Raw genomic sequence first — 13,810 nt, forward strand, 5'->3', positions numbered from 1 at the left:
TGTGTGAAATTTATTTTATTGTTTTCCCCACTAGAATATAATAAGCCACGGGAAGACAGGGAATCTCTTTATTCTACTTTATTCATTGTTATATATTACTATACAGTGAGCAGCAATCAAATAGCTTTTTACTTGATTAAATAAATAACTAGTGAAACAGAATTTTTAAAATTGGGAAATTAATAAGGGAATAAATAAAATAATTGCAAATTTACTGTAAACATTAGTGTCTATCATCATGTAGAGAGCTTTAGAACATCTTTTGCTCTAAATGACCTTGGGCAAGTTATTTAACTTTTGCACACCCCAGTAGTCCATTTGTAAGGTGGGAATAATAGCAAGAATTTATTTTGTAGTATTGCAAAGAATAAATGATTTAGCACCTGGAAATAGTGCATGACACTTAGTAAGTACTCAAACAATAAAAGCTAAAACTTTTGTTATTTGTCTATTTTTGGATAGTACTATATTGTACATGGTGATGCAAAAGATCTCTGAAAGAAGTGTGAATCAAAATGTTCTCCTAGGCTATCCACGACACCATAACAAGTTTCCTGGTGACCAGGCCCGTCTGTTTTGAGGAGGAAGGAGTTTCAAAAACGCCTAGCAGAGGATGGTTTCGATCCATCGACCTCTGGGTTATGGGCCCAGCACGCTTCCGCTGCGCCACTCTGCTGCTTGTGGGGTTTCTGTCACAGTTAATATTCACCTTTTTTCTAATTTGTCAATTTTTCACATCCCAAAATTATGTTTCTCTTTTTCCTTCAGAGTAGTAATCTATCTGTTGTAATATGATGGCCATAGGCATAGAGTAACTAAGAAGAGGGTTAATAAGAAAAGGAGCAGGACGCGGTGACTTACGCCTGTAATCCCAGCACTTTGAGAGGCTGAGGAGGGAGGATCGCGTGAGTCCAGGAGTGGGAGACCAGACTAGGCAACATAGCGGGACCTCGTCTCTACAAGAAAATAAAAAAACTGGTGCACGCCTGTAGTCCCAGCTGCTTGTGAGGCTGAGGCAGTGAGTCGTGATTGTGCCACTGCAATTCAGCCTGGGTGACAGAGTGAGACTCCGATTTTTTAAAAAAAAGAAAACAAGGAATAGAAATAGGAAAAAGTTATTTTAGGTACTCTTCTCCAACATGAGGCCCGCTACTGGGTATTGTGTGAATGTGTACAGTATATATATAACAAAACATCTGCTGATTTTCCAAATGTCATATTTCAAAGTCATTGTAAGTTACACAAAATAGAAACTTCTGAAGAAATAAACGTACTTTTCTTTCTTTTTTTCCCCCATGCTGTACTGTGTTAATTCCTAATTTGTAGGGTATCTCAAGCCACAGGTGGGGGAAAAAACAGCACATTCATCCAAATTTTTTTGCATAAGAATTGTAGGGAATTCACGGAATCTGGCACCCAGGGGACTAACCTTCTCTGGTGTTATGGTCCATTCCCTATAGTCTCAATTTGTCAAAGTAACTGCGTTCAGTTTTTCTGCCTCTGGAAATCAACTGACTTGTTCCGTGATTTGCCAGGGTGGGGACATTGCACAGATCCAACGATATGCTATGGAACTCCTTCCTCTAGCATGGAAAAGCGGGTCCAGGTTTGAAGCAGGTGAGTTTGGGTAATCCACACAAACCAGAGTCGTCTTTCCGAAGATCTGCTAAGCTTCCGAAGGTGGGAGACAGGTGTGGATGGAGAGATGAGGCCGCCAGCACAGAAGTGAACGTGGAGAGAAGTTGACGAGGTTTAACTATAGGGACGAATTGGTGAAGAGTATAATTCAGAATATTTGCAATAAAACAGTGAAAACGTCTCTATGAGCTCAGAAATAAATCCCAAAATACAATAACATATTACTATGTGTACCTGTTTTGTTTTTTTTTTAAGGGAAGAGGCATGGGAAGTATTTTTGAGGAGGCTAAATTAATTGAGCATGCAAACCTGTGAGAAGCAGAGTACGTATACTTTATTCTTCCCCCAAATAAACTTCATATATTGTTACTCCCGCCACAGGCGCCAGCGGGCTAAAAACACTGACCTCGACGTGATTTGAACACGCAACCTTCTGATCTGGAGTCAGACGCGCTACCGTTGCGCCACGAGGCCCCTTCTATCACCACCCTTATTCACCTATTAATCGGGTCTATGAAACTATTTTTTGGTACTTAGTGAAGACCAGGTAGCTGGACACAAAATAATGCCTGGCTTCCTCCTTGAGGATCAAATCGCTGTCCACACAAGCACTCTGGTTTTCTCTGCCTCCAAATTGCTTCATTTCCACCTTTTCCTATTTATATTTTGCTCATTTTCTTACCTAGTTTTCTCCATGTGTTCCAAAAATAGAGGTTTTAGGAATTTTGTTATTTTTGTCTTTTTAGAAATGCATTCTGTTGAAGGTCGGTCGCTTCAAAGTAGGGTTGGGTCAAGGAAGTAGCTGAGTAAATAGTGTGTCCTTCCTTCCCCGACTCTTCCTTCCCCAATAAGGGAGGCTGCATTTTCAACTTGTTTCCAAAGTTGACTGCGGATCCTAACTAGTATTTCAGTGATAAGAATTCACGCAAGAGTTGCCGAGTTTAACGTGCAGTGCATCCTTCCTGCCAGACAACGCTCTCCCTCAGTCTCTGTTCTCCTTAGTTGACGAGAAACAGGACTGACTGAATACCCTGACAATCCTTCAAAATCAGATCACTGGATGTGAAATTGGAGCAGAAAAAAGAGCAAGAAATCTTATCTTTGGGAGCGAGTGGGTTATTCTGACACTGTGCTTTATTTGGTTGGTTAAAGAAGTTGCTTCGGTAACTAGAGATCTAAGTTTTGAATGCCAGAGGGGTTTTTTTGGAGACCTCAAATGTACATATAGACCATCTCCCCGATAGCGGAGGAGTCACTTTGAACTCCTAGGAAAATACACTCTGAAAAGTGACCCACTGCTGTAAAACAGATACCTCTTTCTTTGAAAATAAACGCTGGCCTTTCTTAATGTTGAAAATCTGTTCAAAGCCCGGGATTCCAACTGGGAATTGAAAAAAAAAATAACCATAAATGTATTGAAGGACTTTGTGTTTAACCCTGTAGAATGTAGATAGCAGAGTAGCTTTAATAGATTATGTGCTATTATTTGCTTGTGAAACAATCGAAGTAGTCATTCTGTGGGGTCATGGAAAGAGATTAAGGAGCTTGGGTGAGGGATTGAAAGTCAGAGGCACTGGATGGTGAGATAAACGGGGATTTCAGAAAATAAGTGACAAAGGCTTTAGAAGAATCTGCAGTCACTTAACTGAAATAAAAAAGACTTAAGATTTGGTACTAAGAATTCAGTGTGATCTGTTGTTGACTAAAATTAATATATATATATTTCTCATCTATAAAATGAGGATAACAATAATATCCACCTCATAAAATTGTGGTGAGTTTATTTATGTAATGTGCTGTAAATAAGTTTCTATATGCTTAGAACAATGACTGGCATATAATGAGCTCTTAATAAATGTTACTGTAATTATGTTCTATCACTATAAAGCTGGGTAAAATTCAACATTTGTCAATTGTTAGCTTCTCCCAGAAATTTAGAATTTGGTGTTATCAAACAGAATTAAGTAAATGTATTAATTTCAAGTGTTAAAATTATTTTTTCTTTAATAAGGGAAACAATTAGTAAAAATGGCTATCATCCCAGGTTGCAGCTAAAATCAAACAAGACATTGACAATATAGGGCTGTGGAGGAACCTGGAGGTGAACACCAATTCAAATCAGCAACTGGAATGCAATACTCAGTGAAACACTTTCACACAAAGAAGTTTATTCATTTATTTTAGCTGGTATTTAATAACAAGTCACAACACAATGAATTTCTCTCCTGTTGTTTACAATGAATCATTTCTAATATAGAAGTGAATAAAATTTTTAAAACTGAGTTGTTCTTCAGTCCTTGTGACAAGTGTCTGGAGCACCTTGATGTCAAAGTTGCTTCTCTCACTATCTTGCTTGTTTCAAAGCATATGCAGCCCTTTACTTCCCAGAGCTGTAGACCCATGATCCTAGGCCCTGCAGATACAGTTTTGCAAATGACTCTATTCGAATCTGGGTCTCGGGCAAGAGAGTTTTCAGGTCCTCCAAATTGTGGGTGTTAGCACCAAGTCAGGTATTGCGGATTTTGAACCTGGACCCATGTTCTAATAGCCAGTTTTGACTTTGCAGCCATGTTCCTGTGTCAATCTAGTGCCCACTCCAGAAACTTGGATCCAATTCTGAAGATCTAAGAAAAGGGACTCCAGGAATAAGCTGCCTTGGTTTTGTGAGGCCTCTTCAATAGCCTGCCTCCTGCCTATCCTCACACTCTTAGAATCACCTTCTGACAGATTCGCACGATATCAGTCGCTTGTCTGGTTCTCCAAATGCCTTTGTTCCTATCATATATCTCATCACTGAGATCTCCAGGCCGACTCTGGCAGATGTACTGTTAAAATCTGTGTGGGGTCATCTCCTAACTGTTCACATGAATACAGACACTTGTCTGCTACCACTTCCTCTGAAAGAAGTCTCCCTTCTCAGCGGGGCTCTCTCTTGATTCCAGCAGTGAGCCTGTCCTCCACAAGGAGGTGTCTGATCTGCCCTGGTAGTTTGGTCAATATCTGGCCTGTTTCTGCAACACCAACATAAATTTGTGCTTGGGGTGGGAACACAGGTCAAGTGCAATTATGTGTGTTTAAGACTTAATTAAAAGGTTCATATCCATTAAGATAGCTATTTTTTAAGAGAAAGAAAATAAAAGTGAGAATCTGAAGAAATTGGTACTGTGCATTGAAAATGTAAAATAGTGCAACCATTGTGGAAAATAGTATGGTAGTCCCTCAAAATATTAAATATAGAATTACCAGAGGAGCTATCAATTCCACTTCTAGGTTTATAATCAAAAGAGTTGAGATCAGGGACTTAATCAAATTATTTGTACACCAATGTTGATAATAACATTGTTCACAATAGCCAAAATTTGGAAACAACTTAAGTGCCTATTTACTGCTGAATGGATAAACAAAATACGGTGTGTGTGTGTATGAATATCATTTGGCCTTAAGGAAATTTTGATAGATGCTACAATATAAATGAACCTTGAAAAAATTATGCTGAATGAAATAAACCATACACAATAGGACAAGTATTTCATAATTCCACTTATATGAGGTACCTAGAAGAGTCAAAAAGACAGAAAATGATTACCAGGAACCAGGAGGAGGGGAAAATTAAAGGTTACTGTTTAATGGGAACAGGGTTTTAGTTTGGGATGATTTTAAGAAAAGCTTTGAAAATAGACGCTGCTGATTGCTGCACAACAATTGATTGTACTTAATGCCATTGAATTATACACTTCAAAATGGTTAAAATGATATATTGTATGCTATGTATATTTTACCACAATAAAAAATTTATTTAAAAATAACTTAAAGAAAAAGGCAAAGAGACAGACATGAGGACAAACTGGATGTCAGAGTCAGAAAAGGAATTTGAAGAGGTACAGCACCTTTCCTTTTCTGGTGCAGAAATATGAGAATTTGTGGGTGTTTTGTGGACGGTTGGTAGGCCCGCCCTATATGTTTCTGATCTCATCTCTAACTTCTCTTTCCTTCAGCACTCTGCTCCAGTCACACTGGCCTCAGTGAGGGTAAAATTATGAAGTTTTCTTTGAGGAGGTAGGTAATACCCTCTCCAATACCCTCTCCACACTTCCCTCTTTAGGGTGTCTCCTTTAAAACATAATAGGATTGATATAAGGACTAACTTTTAAATTTTGCAATGCAAGGTGATGCATCTGACCCTTGGAACTGTAAATACATACCTTGAAATTAATTTTAAGTTAACTCAGGAGTCAATAATGAAATGTACAAAAGACAATCACTAGGTACATCCATTTGTCTCTCAAGGAGATAGAACTTTTACTTGTTCTTTTTTCTACTATACTGGATAAATTTGTGTGACTACTTTCCAGACTTTGAAGCAATTTTTGTGCTACCTTACATGCATATATATCTGAAAATAATTACTCAGTCAAAAATTGTGTTCTGATTTCTATAACGGTACAAAAGGATCTTTTGGCAGAATTGCTTTATTTTTTCAAATACACTAGCCCTATTCTCACCTCGAGTCTTTGCATTTGCTGTTCCCTTTGCCTGGTGCACTTTTTCATCAGATATTTTCATAGTCTGTTCCCTTGTCTTTAATATCTTTGTCACCTTCTCATCGAGACCTTCCTCCTCACTGTTGTAAAAAATGCACACCTCTGACTCTTCCTATCTCTTTTCCTTGCTCTATTGTTCTCTATAATATTTGTCAGCATCTGACACACCATATATTTTGCTTATATATTTATCTATTACCTATTTAAAATAAGTAAAATTAACTAAACTAAAAGTTAAGCAGCCTCTTTAGGGGTCTGTCCAGGAGTCAGCTTTCCTTCCACACAGAATATCGGTACTGGTTACTACAACTCCGAAACCACCAATTCATGTCAATAGCTCTCTGCTAAGAACACCCTAGGCAGACAGTCCATAGGAAGAGTGGCCTCTCTGGGAAATCAAACTCCAAGAGTTGACATGTCCTTCCTTCTGGTTGTAGATCTATGATAGAAACACTTGGTTAATTATTGTAGCTGAAGCTGCTATGTAAGTTTATCAAAGTCTGCTCCCTTTCCTGTCAGAAACACATCTAAACTATACTTCCCAGACTCCCTTGCAGTTACATGTAGCCATGTGACAGAGAACTGAATAAATAGAATGTAGGAAGAAGTGTTGTAATTACTTCAATTCACAACTTTCAGACTTGTTCTAGGAAAACCTCTTATGAGAGTTCCTATTTCTCTTTCTTTCTGTAGGTCAAATGCTGAAGATCCAGTAGAGGACTTCAAGGTCCTAAGTGCCAGAACCATTCAATGATCTCTTGGCAACCACTGAGAAGACCAATCAGAAAACCCTGCTTTAGATGTTGACTGAGGGGAAGAAAGATATTGAATTGAAAAACTGATATCTATGGCTTTCTGTGCTACAACTACTGGTATACCAATATGTTACTAATAGCTAATGCTTTCTTTTTCATTGCTCATTTGTCTTCCATGTTTTAGTACGTAACTTTGAAATCATAAAATTATAGCATTCTCACGAAACACCAAGTCATAAAGTAACCAAAATAATTAACACATGGAAGAAACTACATATATTTTTCTAAAAATTTAAAAATTATGACCTCATTTAATAATACACCATTGTTTCGTAAGCTAGTTAGAATTCTTCCTACATTTCACTTCTTCATTCTAAAAATTCGAGCTGAGCAGAAATGTATAAATGAATAGTACTCTTTTGCAAACACAATACTTCTCTTAAAAATCTCATATTAGGCTGGGTTCACTGGCTCACACCTGTAATCTCAGCACTTTGGGAGACACAGGCAAGAGGATGCCTGAGCCCAGGCATTTGAGACCAGCCTGGGCAACTTGGCAAGATTCCCATCTCTACAATAAATTTTTTAAAAACTAGCCAGGCTTGGTAGCATGCACCTGTGACTTCAGTTACTTGGAAGGTTGAGGCAGAAGGATCACCTGAGCTCAATGGGTCAAGGCTGTAATGGCAGTGATCATGCCACTGCATTCCAGCCTAGACAACAGAGTGAGACTCCATCAAAAAATATAAAAAAACAAAAACCTCATATTAATGTGGACTTCATTCTAGGTATGATCTTATTTTAGGCTTGGGTTTCTTCCCATTCTCATCAAAGCAAAGATTTTTCTTACTTGCCAATCTATTTCCACATTTATCTTTGATTGGGCTATTTTTCCTCCTAGTCATTTCCAGGCAGATGTGCTGGTAAATGTTTAACAGTCAGCTCTCTAGGAAAAAAGAAAACACCATCCTAGCATGTAGGCTTGTCACTTCTCTCATCAGAGCTGATTCAAACTACAGATGTGAAGTCACTGAAGCCACTGAATGTTGAGTTGGGACAAGATATGTATAATTGGCTCCCGTGAGTCAATCTCTGGCACACAATCAAGGACAAGTTTATAGTTTTATCAATAGTAACGACAATAATAAGAAGCTAATACTTATTATGTGCTTACTAGATGCCAAAATATTTCTCTGAATTTTTATAAGCTGCCATATAATTATATTCAATTCTCACAATATGACTGTGAGGTTGGTGTTGAAAATATTAAAAATTGAAAGTTAAAAGTTAGGATAATTGAACATAATTCTTTATAGTATAAACAATACTCAGACAAGGTCACTTTGTTTTTGTTGTTGTTGTTGCTATTTATTTATCTATTTTTAACCTTTCACTGAAAACTTTTTATTGGCCTTTTGGATAGAAACAGGAATTGATTTGCCAGGAAGGATGATCCCATCATACTTCTGCTGGAACCAACGCATGGCTTCCTCTTTGCTGATTCTGTGTTTGACCCTAATGCAGCCTGTTCTGCGCTTCTTGTCAGCAATGATGAAACCTGGCCTACCCAGCACCACATAGAAGTCCAGGCCATAGATATCAATGCTTGGGTCATATTTGATACCCAGATCAATGTGTTCCTGGATCCCCAAACCAAAGTTTCCAATATCTGAGAAGTTATTTTTTCTTAATTCATACTCCCGCACCTTCAGCCCTTTCTCCAGGATTTCTTTTCATATCTCCTGATGCCAAAGAATCTGACAGTGTATCTAGCTTTGGAAAACACAGGAGTCTGGCCTGTGAGCTGCTCCAAAATCTTAGCTGCCCACATCAGTCTGTCTCCACTCTCCCCTACACAGATGTTGAGGCAGAGCTTGCGAATGCAAAGTTCCCACATGGGGTTCTCCTTTTCACTTTGGTCCTGCACCATGATGGAGAACAGGAAGAGAAGGTCACTTTGTTAACTGTGGTGAAACAACACTAACACAAGATCATGCCATAACTATGTACAAAACAGGAAAGAGATAAGGACACCCTGTAACCATAAAAATAAGTAAATGTCCCCTTCTCCATCATAATAGAGTGACTGTGGTTTCTTATCAGTTATATCCCAGCCCCACTTTAGTACTCCTACCTCCTAGGTAAAAATTACTGGGATACTTAGTCACTGAATTGTCCTACTTCCTGACAACACCCCAATCCCCAGTCCAGAGTTTTGTCCAATTCCCTTACACACGCTTTAGAATAGTAAGATTCTCCCAACTTACCTAGATGAATTATTATTCCACTGGTGTGCACTCTCCCTTCCCACAGCAAGTCAAATAAATGTAACTTTGGCCACAAATGTATTCCTAGAGGTCTTTGATCAGCAGACTTTAACAGTAACAGTGACCTTATTTTGCAGAAAAGAAAACTAAAGTTTAAACTGAAGAGTCAGGGAGATAAGATTTGAGGTAATATTTCATACACGAGATTGCTTTACCTTCCTGCAAGCAGCAGATGGCATGGTCTGAATTTATAAGACATTATCAGAGAGCAAAATGAACTGGCTACCAGGATAGAGGTTCACAGTGGGTAACCCAGATATTAGCTATCACCTATAAGGATGTGAGAATAGTAAGAACAGGACATCTTGGAACCCAGAGTGGGAGCTATAAAGGTGACAGTGGTCCCCAAGGGATGACAAGCAGGAGCTAGAGGGAGGATCTCAAACCCTAGAAATATCCTGGCTTCCATGTTCTTCCTGAATGCCAATCTTTTGTCAGTTCTCCCATTGGCTAAAGCTACCCAGAAGCCAGAAGGAAAGAGTGCCTGGGAAATGTAGTTTTTTGTAATATAAAGCAGAGCAAGATAAAGATGGGGAATGAACCCGACACAATAACCTTCTCAGTTATGATTCAAGTGTTAAATCTATTTTTAAGTTTTAATAAGTCTATAAATGAGTCTTCTCATTAGAATTTGTACTTTGAAGTAGTTTCTGCTAATAGTAGTTTCTGCTGATTTGCAGTTACAAAGAATTCTAGTATAACACAGAGTTTCCGTTTATATGTATTTATAGAAATTTCTGCATTTTATACCATAAAAATCATAGGGAAAAAAAATTACAAATATTCTATTAAATAAAAAAGTTTTCCTTTCTAAGATATAATCACACACACCTTATCCTAGGTATAAAACCACTAGTAATTCACTCATGAAAGAGTGTTTTTCTGTTTTGTTTTGTTTCTGTTTTGAGTAGGGGTCTCACTCTATCACACAGGCTAGCGTACAGCAGCACAATCACAGCTCACCACAGCCTTGGGCTCATGCAAAACTTCCACCTCAGCCTCCCAAGCAGATGGAACAACAGGGGCATGACACCAGGCCTCAGGAAAAGTCTCCAATTTTTGACAGTCATTAGGATAAATCGAGGGTCTGCAAACACACCTATAGGTCAAATACAGACTATCACCTGTTTCTGTACTCTCCACAGCTGCTATTCCATTGTTTTTTGAGTCAGAGTTTTACTCTGTCCCCAGACTAGAGTGGAGTGACAATCACAATAATCAGGGCTTACTGCAGTCTTGACCTCCCGGACTCAGGCAATCCTTCCGCCTCAGCCTCCTGAGCAGCGGGACTACAGGTGCACCACAACCACACCCAACAAATTTTTTAATTGTTTTTTCTGGTTGATCTCAAACTCCTGGACTCGAGCAATCCTCTCACCTTGGCCTCCCAGAGTGCTGAGATTACCATCACGCTCGGCCTGTCTTTCCATTTTTAGACAATTGAATATAAATGGAAAGAAGAATCAAAATTCTTTGAAATTATTTGAAATTCAATTTTCATTGCCATAAATATGACTTTATTGGGACATAGCCATGTTTATTCATCTATGGCTGCACTACAAGAGCAGTTATGAAAGACAACAGAGACCCTACAAACCAAAAGTATAGACTATCTGATTCTTTACAGAAAAAAGGGTCCAGACTCCTGGTTCAGAGGAGGAAGGTGTTTTCTTGGAGATAGAAGCAGCTGCTTCTCTCAGAGGTGTCTCCAGAATTTATTTTTCATCATAGAGTTAGCACAGGTCTGGGTTGGCAGAAGAACTTAACTCCTTCCCTCATGCACTTTTGTCCAAGGCCACAGCTGATGGAAGACCTGAGCTCAAGTGACCCTAGTCCTAGCTGACTGGTTAGCTTGATGGCTGATCTGTCACTGCCCAAGTTTCCACCCCTGACTAGAGGCCCAGTTGGAGTTCTGGGCTTGAGTTCCACAGTAACCATTGTATCCTTACAATTATATAACATTTTTTCTTAAATGGGTTTTGAATTGCATCGTTAGAAACAAAAGTATTAGGAGATGAAAATTCAACCTAATTGTGTGTGTTTTTCTTTAGAAAAAATAGTCTTTTCCTTTTGGGGAAAGGGTAGACTACCTACTTCTTAATCAGCAGAACAATAAACAGTCTTTTGTAGTTCCAGATAAGTGATTCATTCATTCATTTATTCATTCATTCACTAAATACTGGGGGTGCCAAAAATATGTATACACGTTTTAAGAGAAGTTACCTATGTATTATTTTTAGTTCGCTGTAATCGTAAGTGTCTGAATGCAGTTGGCAACCACTTTGAGTATCTCTTGTAATTGCAGAAGTCAAACGTGACTTGTATTCACCTTTTGATAACAATATATATTGGGTATTACAATTTTAATATAGTATTTTTCTTTCTTAAAATACTGTTTTTTTTTACATCCTCTGTATTGATGATGACCTAGTATGTAGCAGGCAATCTTCTAGAGACTCAGGGTATACTTTAGTTAATAAAACAATTAAAACAAACAAATAAGCAAAACAAAAATTCCTCTGTTGTGTGTTACTATGCCTGGATAGGACCCTAGGGGCAACTGTAGCCATCTTGCAACCACAAATAGAGCTAAGGCGATATGTTAAGTTTGAAAAATATAAAGAGGGAAAAATCCTAGATTTTTGATGATAATACACTTAAGTTGCTCTCTGTGTTGGTCAGGGTTCAGTTGTACAGAACAGAATGCACTTCAGGCTGTTTAAACAGGAAAAGATTTATTACAAGCTACTCTCTACATCGAGCATTCAGAACTGACTTCTAACTCTTTTATATTATAACGTGTTTGTGGGCAACAAACATATCTTTCAGTTCTTGGGATGCCTTATTTGGCACAGCTCTTGGCTTGCCAGTTGTATACAGGCCAAGCCCTTTGTATTGGTTGAAAGGTTGACACTTGTATTGGTTGAGAGGTTGAAACTGCTCCTCAAGTACACAGCACATGCCGTGATGCGTAGACACCACCAGGGGGCAGAGAAGCCTAGAGATAGACATCTATGACATGATGGAGAGGAGAGAGGAGAAGAAGAAAGGGGGAGCCAAGAGGAGCGGGAGGAAAGGGCAGGAAGGAAAGAGGAAGAGTGAAGGAGAGAGGGAGGAGAACAAGGAGGAGGAGAAAGCGAAGGGCTAGTAGGAGGAAGGAAGATTAGGAAGAAGTAGAGTGGGAAGAGGTAAGGAAGAGGAGGGAAAGAGGGAAGGAACGAGAAAGGGGAAAGGGGTGGAGTGGGAGGGCTGGAAGAAGAAATGAGAGGTGAGAATTGCAGGGCAGGGGAAAAACCAGGTGACTGAAGTGAAAAAATCATTTTCTGGACAGCAGTTAGTGACCTTTGTAGAGTACTTTACATTTTACAATGTGATACATATACGGTCTCATGTTTTCCTCACAGCAACAACCCAGTTAGGAGTGATTGCTGTCCACATTTTCTTTTCATCCTAAAATGTTATTTTCAGCACAACATACTTTATATGTGGCAAAATAAAGAGAGACGTTGAGGCAAGTGTCAAGACTAATGGACCTTTACTACATTTTATAGTTTCATTAAACCCATTTCCATGGTAATTCTGAGATCTGTGAATAACATGTCACCAAATGGTGCATTCCTCATGTCAGAGCCAAGACACAGAGGCAAAGGAACAGAGTGGTACACAAAGCTCGACAAAAGTCTGCCCTCAAGTAGTTGGCATGCTAGAAGGAAAGTGAGGGAATAAGTAACTTATATAGTATGTCAGATGGCGACTTGAATGTTATGGGGGAAAACTAAGCATGAAAAAAGAGATAGAGTGAGGGGGAAGGGTGTGACTAGGGAGGGCTTTAAGCAGCTTCCTCATCTGTCAAATGGGGACAGTAGCCCCCAACTTATTTGGTTCTAGTGAGGAAAGTGAAAGTTGCACATACCAAGATGAAATCACTGTTTGTCTGCCCCAAACAAACTAGAGCCAGAGACCACAAAGTAGGAGGGTTCATGCTTGCCTATCTGAGATAAAGACTATCTCAAGACTTTTAAAAATAACCCCATAAGAAATTCTTTCTTTAGGACTGCAGCAAATAAGATAAGATCATCTCAAAAGAAGACCCATCCAGTAATGGTAAATCCACCAACAAACTGACACCAACTCTGGCTTTGAATCTCTGCAACCAGTGAACTCATTTCCAAGTAGCCTATGTGAATTTTCCCTTTTGCCAATACCCTCCCCTCTCCAGCTGCTTATGTGATTTGCAGTGTATAATTGTGCATCTTGGGCTATAATCCTCATTTCTAATTCCTGAATAAATTCAACATATTTGGAGATTTTTCTTCTTATTATTATTATTTTTTTGGTTGATAGAAACAAATTAGTTATTACATGTATAAGCCTTAGTAAGTCAATGCTAAAAATACAGAGAGACTTTGAAAGACATAGTTTATTACCATAATCAAATATTTAGAACTGTACTGTTTGAGGGATTGGATTAATTTTTTTAACTCCACAGAGCAGAACTACAAACAAAAGGTAAAGGCACAGGGAAGCCGACTTTACTCTGGAGGAGAAA

The 13,810-nt window shown here is 38.7% G+C and overlaps 2 non-coding genes and 1 pseudogene across 3 annotated transcripts; all 3 read right to left on the bottom strand.

The window, feature by feature from the left end:
- Positions 1 to 604: 604 nt before the first annotated feature.
- Positions 605 to 676, bottom strand: TRNAM-CAU. Its single transcript has one exon. It is a non-coding gene; the product is annotated as a tRNA-Met (tRNA).
- Positions 677 to 2,040: 1,364 nt separating this feature from the next.
- On the bottom strand, positions 2,041 to 2,112 carry TRNAW-CCA. The gene has a single exon. It is a non-coding gene; the product is annotated as a tRNA-Trp (tRNA).
- A 6,204-nt stretch (positions 2,113 to 8,316) lies between these two features.
- On the bottom strand, positions 8,317 to 8,876 carry LOC103259961 (annotated as a pseudogene). The gene has a single exon (XR_002481935.1). The product of XR_002481935.1 is annotated as a 60S ribosomal protein L11-like (transcript).
- Positions 8,877 to 13,810: the final 4,934 nt, after the last annotated feature.

This window comes from Carlito syrichta, unplaced genomic scaffold (genome assembly GCF_000164805.1).
Source record: "Carlito syrichta isolate Samal-C Ts95f unplaced genomic scaffold, Tarsius_syrichta-2.0.1 Scaffold303073, whole genome shotgun sequence".
Lineage (NCBI taxonomy): Eukaryota > Metazoa > Chordata > Mammalia > Primates > Tarsiidae > Carlito > Carlito syrichta.